Below are 13,387 nucleotides of genomic sequence, written 5' to 3' on the forward strand. Positions count from 1 at the left end.
CCCTGAAATTCATAGCCATGGTTTCCTTTAGTGGACATCACAACCTTCCTTCTGGTGCCACAAATACTTCTCAGCTGCTTGCTTGCTTGCTTGCTTGCCGCCCCCACACCCCACCCACTCCCCAGCCCCCGAGTTGAATTGACCTTTTGGTTAGTGTGACTTTAGAAATACTTCTTAATCTTTCTTCATTTCTCTGATGCTGAGGTCCTGGCCCTTCCCTCATTTTTCACATATAAAACAATAAAGCCGCCCCCTGTGAGCATCAGGCGTCAGTCAACTGTGACTCTTCTCTAATTGAAGCTTCAGGGAACTTTCCCACCAGGGACTGGAACCGTTTCTTTGAATGTGCAAATCCCCTGCCATTTCCTGAGGTGGGGTTTCAACCCCTGAAGCTGCCCTTCTAGATAAAACAAAATGTTCTGCTGTGTGTAACTGTGTGTACGCTTTTATGGAAGCAGCATGAACTGCAATCCTTGGCTCCAGGAGGTATAATTGAGCCATTGGGTTTGGGCTCTGGAATCAGGTGGGTCCAGAGTCGATATTTGGCTCCACCATCACCAGCTGCGTGTCTCCAGGCAAGTGACTTACCCACCCAGAGCCCCATCTCTGACATGGGGACAACATTGGCCCTTACTTTACCAGGCTGTGCCCAGGATTAAATATGGCAGTACACGACATGGCCCAGAGTGTCTTCATAAGTGTTCACAATTTTGCATGAGAAAGGCTTTCAGGACTTGTATGCTACCAACTTCTGAGGACAACCTGGACCGGTCAGCAGGAGGAATGTCCTGCGGGAGGTCCTGACAGAGGGCCGTGGAGCCTGGCCCTTCGTGCCACTCTGCAGGTACAGAGGGAAGGGGCCCTTTGTGAATGGAAGTTGAAAACATCAAATTTTGATTATTTTCAACAACCTGTACTTTGTGGACTCTTTCATCCTTTGGCCAAGCCCCTTGTCACCCCACATAACCCAGTATATTCATCCTGCCTCTTCCAGAAAGCCCACTTTACCCAACCTGCCATCTTTTGTCCTTCTCTCCAACATTTTTTTGAGCATCACAGATACAATGGGCAAAAGTCAGGTGTAGGTGACAAAGCAAGTCAGGTGATGAAGAGCCACTTAAATCTTAAGAACTCAATGATTTCTTCTCTCCTTCCTTCCACTCCCTCCTTCCTATCTATCTGTTTCAGGTGCACAGAATTTAATGACAATAATTTCCATTATTAATGGAAATACATACATAACCATCAATGGCCCCCATTAGCATTCAATCATTAATTTATCATAACACAACAAACACTTGTGAACTTAACACTCCTTCTAAGAACTAGAAAGTTACTAATAACTCATATCTACCTGTGTGCCTCTCTCTTTCCCTGGGGTCAGAAACATTTTTTTGCGAAGGCCAGATAGTAAACATTTTAGACCTTAAGAGCCATCAGTCTCCAATGCAATTATTGGACTCTGCTATTATAGTTTGGAAACAGCCAAAGACAATACATAAATCAATGGGTGTGCCTGCATTCCAATAAAACTTTATTTACAAAAACAGTTAGAGGCATAGATCGGCCCACAGTCTGTGATCTGCAAACTCTGGTTATCCCATCCTCTGGCAACTGCTCTCACTAGTCCACCACCCCACCTGTCACCCACCCTCAACTCCCGCCACCCAGGCAAACATATCCACTCTCCTGTTGCCTCATCTGTCAAATGAGGGGGTTGGGTAAGATGATCTTTAAGGCCTTCTTATGTCCAGAACCTTGTCATTCTGGTCAAAAAGCATAAATGGGATTGAAAGGCACTGTACTTACCAACTTTAAGGGGGCTTAGACAGACAGGGAATTTAAATACCTCTTTAGGTTATAGTGGAGATATTTAGCCGTGTCTATAAGGCCCAACTGGGATCCAGATATCTTAGACTTGGGGGCCTGAAAATGATGAATCTGTTGACAGCACAATTGGATGTTGGAGGTCAAGACCCTGGCAGAGAACCAAAGGCAGTCAAGGACACTTCTGGTTAAAAGCTAAATGAAGAAGCACACTTTCATGCTGCTTATTCCCTAAAGTTCTATGGTCCTGGGAAAATCCCAGGCTCTCTGAGCATCAGCATCCTATCTGTAGAATGTAGATAATACCTACCTCGCCGGAGGCAGGGAGGATCAGGTGATACTTAAGTGCCTAGCACATATCTGGTAGAGCAAGAGATCCAAAGTGGCATCTTGGCCAGGCATGGTGGCTCACGCCTGTAATCCCAATACTTTGAGAGGCTGAGTAGGCAGATCAGTTGAGGACAGGAGTTCGAGACCAGCCTGGCCGACAAGGTGAAACCCCATCTCTACTAAAATACAAAAATTAGCTGGGCGTGATGGTGGCCTTCTGTAATCTCAGCTACTCAGGAGGCTGAGGCAGGAGAATCGCTTGAACCCAGGAGGCAGAGGTTGTAGTGAGCCAAGATCGTGCCACTGTACTCCAGCCTGGGTGACAGAGTGAGACTTCTTCTCAAAACAAAACAAAAAACAAAGTGGCATCTCTTACTAGCAGCATGGATTTATAGACTTCAAAGAGTCTGAGCTGGCTGCTCCCACCTAAAACACGAATGCCCAGGAAACTCGTAGAGAAGCCCCAGAGCTAATGGGTTCCTGGCAACATCTGCTTACTGCCCAAGGGGTTTTTTTGGTTCTGTTTTACTCATGCTGACCCCAATTGGGGGTTAAAAGATGGACAATGCACACATGGCCTGGACTGCCCCCCCGGACACTTGGATGTGGAGGCTGATTGATTTATTCCATCTGACCTCAGCCAAGAGAAAAAAGGGAGGGTGTGTGATATGCATGCTAATGCTAGGCAGTGCCTTTTCTTTCTCCCTCCCTCCCGTGGTGAGCACATCCAAGAGGTGGCAAGACAGCCATGCTTGCAAAAAGAGGAACCAAGGAGAGATGCTGAATGTCAGCTCAGGCCAGAGCCACTCCTTAAAGAGGAGAACTGCACTATGAGGGGCTCCTGGCCCCAAGACCTGCCAGGACCCCAGGTTCCCACATGGGAGCTAGCTGCAGATGCACCCTTAGAGTAAAATTGTGTTTATAATCACACTGAGATTTCAAAAATTTCCAAGCTTCTGAGACATATTCTTTCGCCCTTTTTAAGCCAGAATGTTTTCTAATATGTTAGTCTATTTACCATTTAATTTCCCTGAAATGAAAAATCAATGATTATTAACCCTACAGTAAAATTGACAATGTCTTGAAATCCAGCATGTAATAGCTCTTTCTCCCAGGCAATATTACACAGGTATTTAAAGAATAAAGGCCAGGCTCAGTGGTTCACGCTTGCAATCCTAGCACTTTGGGAGGCTAAGGTGGGTGGATCACTTGAGTCCAGGAGTTCAAAGCCAACCCAGGCAACATGGTGAAACCCCATCTCTACCAAAAATACAAAAAATTAGCTGGGTGTGGTGGTGAGCACCTATAGCCTGAGCTACTTGGGAGGCTGAGGTAGGAGGATCACCTGAGCCCAAGAGTGGGCTGCAGTGAGCCGAGATCACGCCACTACACAGCAGCCTGGGCAACAGAGTGAGACCTTGTCTCAAAAAATAATAATAATAAATGAAAAAGAACAATTAGAACTAAATATACCCATCTGGGAGAACATTCATAATAAAATGGGAGGCAAAATAAAGCAATTTGAATGGGAAGCATATTGTATAATCCCATTTATATTCAAAAAGTGTTAGAGATGGAGGAATTAACCCTATAAATACGCGTTGGTTTGTCTGAAAATGGAATAAGTGGGAAAGGTCAGTCACCAAACTGATAATGCTGATTACTTGGAGGGGAGACTAAAGAAAAAGAGGGGAAAATAAATGTTTTCTGCTTTTACTTCTGTATATTCAACTCGCTACAACAAAAATTAAGAAGCAAGTAAAGGCACATTTCCTTTACTGGAATATTTGAGATGTCTTGTCTTCTAGTGACTGGCTGAGTTATCTGTGTAAATATAGCATGCCTAGAGTTTGCCTCCTCTCTCACCAAGAGGATTAGCCCCACAGGTAACATCTGTCTTTCTCTGCCAAGGGGTCTGTACGTGTGATGAGCCCTTATAACAAATATGAGCATTTCTCCCAATTGTAAGGTCTGCCTTGGTAAAGTCATGGCCAGGTGCTCCTCCATCCCTGTCAACAGGCTCCTCATCCAAACCATGTGGTATGGCGATCTAATGCCAGGGAAGGCAGCCAGGCCTAGTGACAGCTGCAGCCAGGAATAGTGGGGAGTAGGCTAGGCCCTTGGCACCACAAATCCATGCAGAAATTTCGTTTGGTTAGAAAGAAAGTTTGACATTGGAGACATGTGGATAATAGTGAAAATAGTTTCCTAGGAATTGTGGATGACCAAATGGCACCCAGGTACACAGTTTATACAGAGCTATTTTAAAGTTGTAATATTGTCTTCCCTCCCTCCCTCCCTCCCTCCCTCCCTTCCTTCCTTCCTTCCTTCTTTCTGGACCTCTGCCTTTGGATTTACTATCCTATAAGAGATAGAAAAATAAGAAACATAGAAAACTAGGAATATATTTTAAAATGACAACCCCATCAATCATGTATTTAATGCTTACAATGGGGCACATAGTGCTAATAATTTGTATTAAAATTATGCTATTTTAACAAACAACACCCAAATCTCAGTGGTTTAACAGAATAGCTCATTTATTTCTCTTATCACAGTCTAGTTCAGGTTGACAGGGGCCTGGGCTCCATGGTGTCATTCAGGGACCCAGGCTTCTTCCACCTTGTGGCTGTGACCTCTTCTTGGCTCTCAGAGCCCTCTCCATCAGTTGGAAAAGGTACTTACCACTTCTGCTCACATTCTATTAGCCAGAATTAAATCACATGACCATGTCTAACAGCAAGAGATGCTGGGAAATGTTGTCTAGCAGTGTGTCTTGGAAGAAGAGGAGGCATAGCTGTTGGAGATCATAGCAGTTTCTGCCTCCACATTTTATTGCATTATCTCCCTTTAAAGTGACAACAACTCACTAGACATTAAGTTTCAAATGACCTGTTTGTTTCCCATACTTTCTTCAAAACCCACTTAATAGGTTTATTAAGTAAATATTGAATGAATAAAGATATTACTATTACTTTTTTTTTTGAGACAAAGTCTCACTCTGTCATCCAGGCCACTGCAGGCTAGAGTGCAGTGGCCTGGTCTCAGCTTACTGCAACCTCCACCTCCCACGTTCAAGCAATTCTCCTGCCTCAGCCTCCGGAATAGCTGGGATTACAGGCACACACCACCATGCCCAGCTAATTATTTTGTATTTTTGGTAGAGACGGGGTTTCGTCATGTTGGTCAGGCTGGTCTCTAACTCCTGACCTGGGGTGGTCCACCTGCCTCGGCCTCCCAAAGTGCTGGGATAACAGGCATGAGCCATTGTGCCCATCCATGATGTTACTATTACTTTTAATACAAATTACAAAACAGGGACGGAGAAGATAAAAACTTACCCAAGGTTTACAGCGTTATTTGTTGCAAACACATGGATTGTGAGTACCAACGTTTGGTACAATATTAAGGGAACCTATAGTTGTATTCATTTTATGCCCTAAGGTCATTTTTTACACAACCCATTCTTTTGACATTAAGATGTATATTTAATTATCTGGAAGCTCTGACTCAGGAGGTGAGAACACAGTTCCCTCTTGAGCCGTTCAGTGGAGAACCAAGGCTGCCATACGTTTTCTCTAGTAAGAAAGTGGGGAGGATGTGTTCATCTCCTTGTTTTTTCTTGCCCTTTTGATAAGGTAAGAATTCAGGTTCAAGGAATGCCTAGGATTATTCCGTTTACTGCATATGAATATCAGTGGAGTTTGAACTCCCTTTAGCAGGCCTTGAGTTGCCTGATAAAATTAGTGGAGTAGTGGGTTTGAAATGTATGCCTCCAGCCTCCCTAAAGCTAAGGAAGACAGTGGCCAAAATGTTTCTTTTCGGCATCCACGTTTCCACAGAGCCTAAGACTTAGCCAGGTTCTGTGTAGACTAGAAAAGATATTACATACTGGTTCCTGGTCTTCAAAGAGCTCACCAGTCTGTTTTGTTTTGTTTTTTTGTGTTTTGTTTTTGTTTGAGACAGAGTGTCACCTGTTGCCCAGGCTGGAGTGCAGTGGCGCTGTCTTAGCTCACTGCAACTTCCATCTCCAAGGTTCAAGCGATTCTCATGCCTCAGCCTCCTGAGTAGCTGGGATTACAGGCACGCACCACCACGCCCCGCTAATTTCTGTATTTATTTTTTAGTAGAGACGGGTTTCACAATGTTGGTCAGGCTGGTCTCGAACTCCTGACCTCAAGTGATCCACCCGCCTTGGCCTCCCAAAGTGCTGGGACTACAGGCATGAGCCATGGTGCCCAAGTCTGGAGGGTGCTATTTAGCAGTTTTCTCATCACCTTGAACCTGTTTTCCATGAGAAGACTGCACGTGATTTTGTTTGAACAAGGTAGGATTTCCCTGACACTGTCTAACTCTCAGGGAACCAGTTCTTAGAAGTCCTTGCTGGGGAACTTCAGATGGTGGCAGAGGTAGACCATCTAAGTCTACCTCTGGGGTAGACTTGCATTTTGGGGGTTAATCCTCCCTATACTGTCAGGGTTAGAGGAAATACAGACTTCCCATTCCAATATCTTCCCAATGTCAGCCTTCCAGCGTTCAGTTGTCCTGCACTCAGGACATGTGTAAAGATAAAGATGCATTTCAGATAAGTATGATTAAAGGTAATTAGTGAGCTCATGTGGCTGGTGGAATAAACATAGGCAGATGCTGGTTGACATAAAGTTAATGAAAGAAACAAATGGATCAAGAAACATGGCAGCTTAGGAAGCCTGGCCAAAGCCTCACAGTGACACATTGTTTTACTTAGATCTTTTGAGTGGCTACTTTTGTCTGTGCCCCAGGAATATAAATTGGAATCAAATTCATGTTCGTGTTTGATTGTTTGCTCATGTTAACACATGAAATGAGTGTTTTTTGCAGTTCTTGTTGTTGGGTTTTTATTTGCTTTTGTACTTTTACTATAACGTGATAGTTCAGTTTCTGTAATAGGTTACAATGTATGTTTCATATTTTTAAATTATAGTTTACTGTATGTATATCATGAAGCAATAGCAAGCCTGTGTTATGCTTTTTTCTCTTTAAGGTTTGTTCTATATGAGTTCTTTGATATATACATAGCTTGAAAATGCTCTGGAAAACAGTTTATCTTAAGCAGGACTTAGATTGTAGCCCACATTACACATCCTGCACTTCAGGAATCCCCTTTGTGAGTCCAGTCATTTCATTTTAGAACAGTGTTCCTGCTAAACACATGGAATCTGGAGTGAAACCATCTAGGCTCAAAAATACCGCCTCCAACATTTACTGGCTGTGTGGCCTTGAATGAGTTACTTAACCTCTCTGATCTTTAACTTCATCATCTGTGCAAAGGAACCCAGCTTGCACATTTATGGAAAGGGTTAAACAGTTTTTTATCACGAGAATCATAGTAAAAAAAAAAAAATCTTTTGCACATAGTAATATACATTAGCTAGTATCTTCTATTATTGTGTCTATAGGTATCAACTAGGTACTTAGATTGTATCTGCTTGAACTAATCTGCTTGGTACAAAAACAGGCAAGTTAAATGCAAAGGAGTATTCTGCCCGTGGACAGAGCTCCCCATCTTTTCGTATTATAAAGCCTTTGTGTGTGTGCCTAGAATCAAGTGCAATCTCAGTGAATTTGTGCTCTACATATCTCTGCTTGTCATCAAAATCGCTCCACAAACAAAGGAAAGTTGATTGTTAGTATCATGCAACTACCACTTTCATGTGGGATGTTTGTTAGCAAAATAAAGGCCCTGCCTTGACTTTGCTGCAGCCTCCATTCAGGTTTATAATGGGCACCTTCCCCTTCTGGTGCAATACTGATGTTCTCATCTTTTCTTTTAATTCAAAAATCCCATATTGGGTTACCTACTACATGCTCGTGCTGTGATTTTTTTAAGGCTTCCCTGTGGACCTTGTCTCCAGTCAGCCCGTCGCTGGTAGGAGGCCCTCTTTCCCATCCTTGCATAATTAGAGAAAGCATGTAGTCATCTCCCCAGGGCTGCTTAGCTTGCATCATGAAGCATGACTATCAGAGTTTTGAGGTTGATAGGAGTGGAAACATTGTGTTCAACAAGCAAGCTCCTTCATGTGTTGTCAGCATTTCATTTGTGATTCTAATGAGGGCTGAGGAGAAAATAAACTCCGTGTATGCTCTCACTGCTACGGCTGATGTTTATAAGTTCCTATCCATGGCCTCCAGTTGCTCCCGCCATGAAGGCGTCTGGAAAGGCAGCTGAGTGCCGCTGTGTGTGAGGAGATGCTAAGGTGGTTAGATTTGCTGAGCGTGAGCAGTGCCCGTGTTCACCCCTTAGAGACTGGTGTTTCTCTATTTTTGGTGCTTTCCACTTCTGAAGGTGAAAACACCCTTACTTAAAAATAAGGTGTGCTCAAGGGAGTCTCATTCTGGACCCCTTTGTGTGTATTCTTTCTTGATGAAAGAAGTATCTACTGAGCGTTCCCTACCTGCAAAGCTCTGTGTTTGGGAGTGTCATAGGCATCAAAATAAGACACAGCTCAATGAATGGACCTACAGTCCAAATGGCCACTACAGTGTAGAAAGGGGACAGAAATTCATTATACCACTATGCAAATACAGTTGTCCCTCGGTATATGAGGGGGATTGGTTCCAGCAATCTGTGCTTGCACCAGTCCTGCAACTGGCCCTGTGGAACCCACATGTAGGAAAAGTCAACCTTCCAAGTATCCAGGTTTCACATTCCGTAAATTATGTATTTTCCAATCTGTGTATTAGTGGACCTGTGCAGTTCAAACTCGTGTTGTGCAAGGGTCAACTGTATATGAAAAAGTACAGCCATTAAAAGTGCAAGGAAAAAGAGGTGCATGGTTCCATAAGAGAATGCAGTCTGGCAATTCAGCCTGAGAGGTGAGGGTAGGCATCCCAATGGATGTTATAGCCAGGCTGAAATCTGAAGTACTAGCCAGAATTTACCACAGAGAGGGGAAGAGACGAGGGCCATTCCAGGTAAAGGCATGGCATGTGTTACGCTGAGAGGCCAGTGAGATGGCACAGCATCTTAGGGGCTAGCAGAAGGCAGGCATGATCACAGCACAGGGTGAGGAAGGAGCTTGGGCAAGCAGGTGCTGGAGAAGGGGTGAGAGGCTGGTTGCTGTCCCCCACCTCATCTCCCAGTCACTTTATTATTAATATTGAAAACCATCAGTTTTTACCATCTGACCATAACCAGAGAAAAGCCCCTTGCTGTCCTCAGTATGATTTCACAAGCATTATGAAATCCCCGTACACGTTTCTCAGATCCTGAGCTTTGATGTGGAGTTGGCAGTTGTGGGCAAATCCTTTCTGCATGTGTCTGAGGGGCAGCAGAATGGAAGAGTTGCATTCTTACCACATCAGTGCCTGGGTCCAGTGCAGTCAAGGAAGAACCAGCCCTGTTGGGACTCCAATACTGCCTGGATGGGACATAACATTTCCTCCTGTGAGTTTGTGTATATGTTAGTGCAGATGCAAACACTGCAGCAGACCAGAAGTGGCAAATGAGTGTTTACGTCCTGCAACTACCTGCTTTGTGGCCTCATGGCAGCCTTGCTCAGCAGCCCCTGGGGCCATCCATGGCCTCAGAATCCTTTCTAGTCCAGTGCTTGAAGCAGACAGTATTAGATAGCCAGCTGGTGACACCATGATAACATAATCCTAGTTGGTGTTCCTGTAGTATAGATCCTTGCCATTTGCAAGTTTGACTAGCCCAAATGCCCCTAAAGTATATAATACAAAGCCAAGCATCATTTTGCTGAAGGGAGAATTTGAATCATGCCCTGGGAAGCTATTGACCAAGCCCCCTTAGTTACCCCCACCCCCAAATTATACATCTTGATATAGACTCAGTGTCTTCTCCTTGTCCTGTGACCATGGTAATTTTTCTACAGTGATAAAAATAAGTTTTTATTTTTAAAAATGTCTTTCAAGGGAAACACAAAATTTGAGAGCATGTTGAAAAGGTTGTTGTGGTCTGTGCATTTGCACAGGAAACCCATGGCTTGCGCTAGAAATATGATTCTAGAAAAGTCAGGGTTGAGTTTGGGCATGTGGACAATCCCAATTAGTGTGCCATGGGCAGTGGACATGCTGTTCCGCTGAAGCTGTCCCAGGAGAGCATGTGCATTGGCCTGCAGAAATGAAGTGCTTAGTCCAGAGGAAGTTGATCTGAAAAGGGTAGCACACGTTAGACAGCAAACTGGGACCAAGCGGAAACTGTGATGCTACCTCTCCATTTGGGATAATGAGGCACTGTTATTTAGCAGTTTATTATTTGGTTAGCTTTTCCTCTGTCTAGAAATCCAATTTGTTGGACACAGTGCATCCTTAAATTCTCAAGGCTGAATCCAACATCTGAAACTCTTACAACATTCCAGAAGTTCTCAGACACAGGGTGCTTTACCTGGAAATGATCATGTTCTTTCTCCACCACTCCAGGGTAGGAACTATTATCTTCTATGTCTTACTAAAGAGAAAATTGAAACTTGATGAGACTGACTCACTTGCCTGAGACCCAATTTCTAAGGGGCAGAGCTGGGACTTGAACCCTCATCTGCCTGACTTCAAAGCCTTTGAACTACTCTGCGTTTTTATCTCATCTTATTCTTCCCAGTCCCTTCCACTGGCATGTGGAGAAAAGCAAAAAAAGGGCCAAGACATTCACCTTTGTAGGTTCCCGCTGCCCATTTCTTCAGGGAGGCAGGGCCACAGGGAAAAGAGGGCAGCCTGCTGTCTGTCTGCTGTGGCCGGGGATTGGGCAAAGTGTGCTGGGGCCGGAGGTGGGGAAAGCAAGGCATTTTGTGCAGAGAGTTAGCAATAATCTGGTCCATCCCCCAGAACGGAGCTATCAGTCAGATCTGGGACACATTTGTCATGGCTGTTTCCCTATTCAGAAGCCGCCCCTGCAGGCCCACCCTCTCTTCATTGCTGGGCAGGAAGGAGAGAACTCCCTTTGATCTATAGACCAGTAGCGGGAGAAGCATGGCGTTTTGTGGGCCTGCTCCTGCCCCTCGGCCCACATGATTGTTTGGACAACCACATGAACAAAAGCCGCTGGCCATGCTTGCTTTAGAGCGTCCAGAGTCTGAAGATAGAGCATGCCCTGGAAGAAAGTGGAAGTGGAATGACCACTCCCTTTCCATGATGGAATTCTAGGTCATAATGCAAGAGGACAGGATACCTCTAGGACTCCCATCTGAGCAGATGAGCATCTCAAAAAGAGGGGTGGAAGATGGAGAAGGTGGAGCTGACCTTACAGCCTTCCCACTGGACAGCTCAATCAATCTTCTATGGTCAGGAAAAAACCACACACTCACCACATTGGTGTCCAGTCTGAGGCCACAGCCCCACACTCCCAGTAAGAAGCATTTGCCTGGAGACAGATTAGCTAACTTTTGAGATATGTGCACAGTTTTAAAAGTAGATGGGTAGCTCTTGGAAGACTGCAACTATTTTCTACTTATCCTTGAGAAAGGAAGATTTTTGAGTCAAGTAATTCTGAATAGGGAGCAACTGTCTTCTAAAAATATATTCAACTTCCCTGTAGTGTAGTATACTTTGATGTATTAAAATACAGCTCATCCCACTCAAATTACTGCCTCGGTGCCTAATGCTATAAAATTAAACTATTCCTCACTGATATTTTATTAAGCTCCACCAACATTTCAGACACAGACATCTCACAGAGCTTCGGGCCATGTGTTTTATTTGCTGTCAGGGTGAACTCTGACACCAGTCCGTAAAGCCCCCTCCCCTTGTCTTTATATAATGCAGCATTTTCAAAAACCTTGCTACAGGCTACTCCCAAACTGTCACTATTGGAAGTGAACATCACTAGTTTTCTGGGTGTGAATGCCTAAAAGGACCAAAAAGAAACAAACAAACAAAAAGGCTGTTGTATGAAAAGTCTTTGTACTCTGGACATTCCTTTTGCATTTATTCTGTGCTTGATATTATTCAGTTTATTTTTGCAGGTTTTGCAGGGGAAGGGGGCTTTTTTGGTGGAATTTTTCTGAAACCCATATGCAAAAAAGGGCATATGTTTATGGACAATGAGTTCACCTCCCTAGCAGGGAGCCAAAGGTATCTGTATGTTTGCATCTTGAAAAATAAATGGATATAGCCATAAATGCCTATCCTCTTAACAAGACTAACTTTGTCATTTAATAAGGGAGATTATTTCATAGATTTAAAACCAGTTAACACATTTAAAACTTGATAAGACAAGGCAATCCTGGTATGTTTCCTGTTCTCCAGTGATTAAAGCAAATCAAACACTGGACTAGGGGAGGTTTTCCATGGTACGAGTAATGCCGTGAATGTTTCTCCTGGTAATGCAATTAGGAAATATTGGCCCCAGTTAATGTAACTTAAACAAAACATGTTGTCCTCGTCAAACTTGTTCAAGTTGTTAAACAGGCAAAGCCTTGTCCAAAAAGTAAAAAAACAGGGGCATATAGTGTTTCCATGGAAACTCTGTTAAAATACTGATTTGTGGATATGATCATAATCAGCCCCATAATCTAATATGACTGAATTAAATGAAAAAGAATCTCAGTTATGAAGTAAGCCCCCTGTGTGAGAGTATTCTTACACATGCAGAAAACATATGGATCCTGACGGACGCTATTTTCAAACTACTTATTGGCCCAGGGATGGGGCTTTAAGACTCCAGTTTCATCTGTCGTTTTCCCCCTCCATTCATTGTTCATCATTTTTATAATGCCGGGATTATGTGGGTGAGCAGTAAATAAAATCTTAACGACATTTGGGTTTTTCAATATCTATCATTGCTCCCCTCACAATGCCCCATATTGTTTTCATTGTCTTTTGTGACAAGACAACCCATAACATTTAATGGTTTGTGGGATGTTACAAGTTTAAGTTTTATTAAAGTAATAATTTCTTCCTGCTAATGGGATCTTGGTAGAATTCTAACCACGAGGGTTCGCATGGATGTCTTTGACCGCTAGAGGAAGGGACATTAAGTCAAAGGCTAGGATGAGTCCCTTGGGTCTGGGGAGAGGCTTCAGGGACATGCATTGGCCTCCTCCCTGCCACACAGTTCTGCAGCTCTGTTTGCACCTGTCTCGGCTGTAGTAAAAATGGAAACTGCTCACCATGGGATAAACTTCAACCTCGTGAAATGGCAAAGACAGCTGCCTTTCAGTAAACCTACTTGATTTATTTGAAAATCATTCCATCCAGAGATCATCACAAGTGGTATTCTTGGGATCAGTTTCCTTCT

General features: G+C 43.8%; 1 protein-coding gene across 3 annotated transcripts in view; it reads left to right on the plus strand.

The window, feature by feature from the left end:
* Nucleotides 1-13,387, plus strand: part of CACNA2D3 (calcium voltage-gated channel auxiliary subunit alpha2delta 3) — a 951,279-nt gene that overhangs the window by 806,888 nt on the left and 131,004 nt on the right. The window lies entirely within an intron of this gene.

Source organism: Pan paniscus, chromosome 2, assembly GCF_029289425.2.
Source record: "Pan paniscus chromosome 2, NHGRI_mPanPan1-v2.0_pri, whole genome shotgun sequence".
Lineage (NCBI taxonomy): Eukaryota > Metazoa > Chordata > Mammalia > Primates > Hominidae > Pan > Pan paniscus.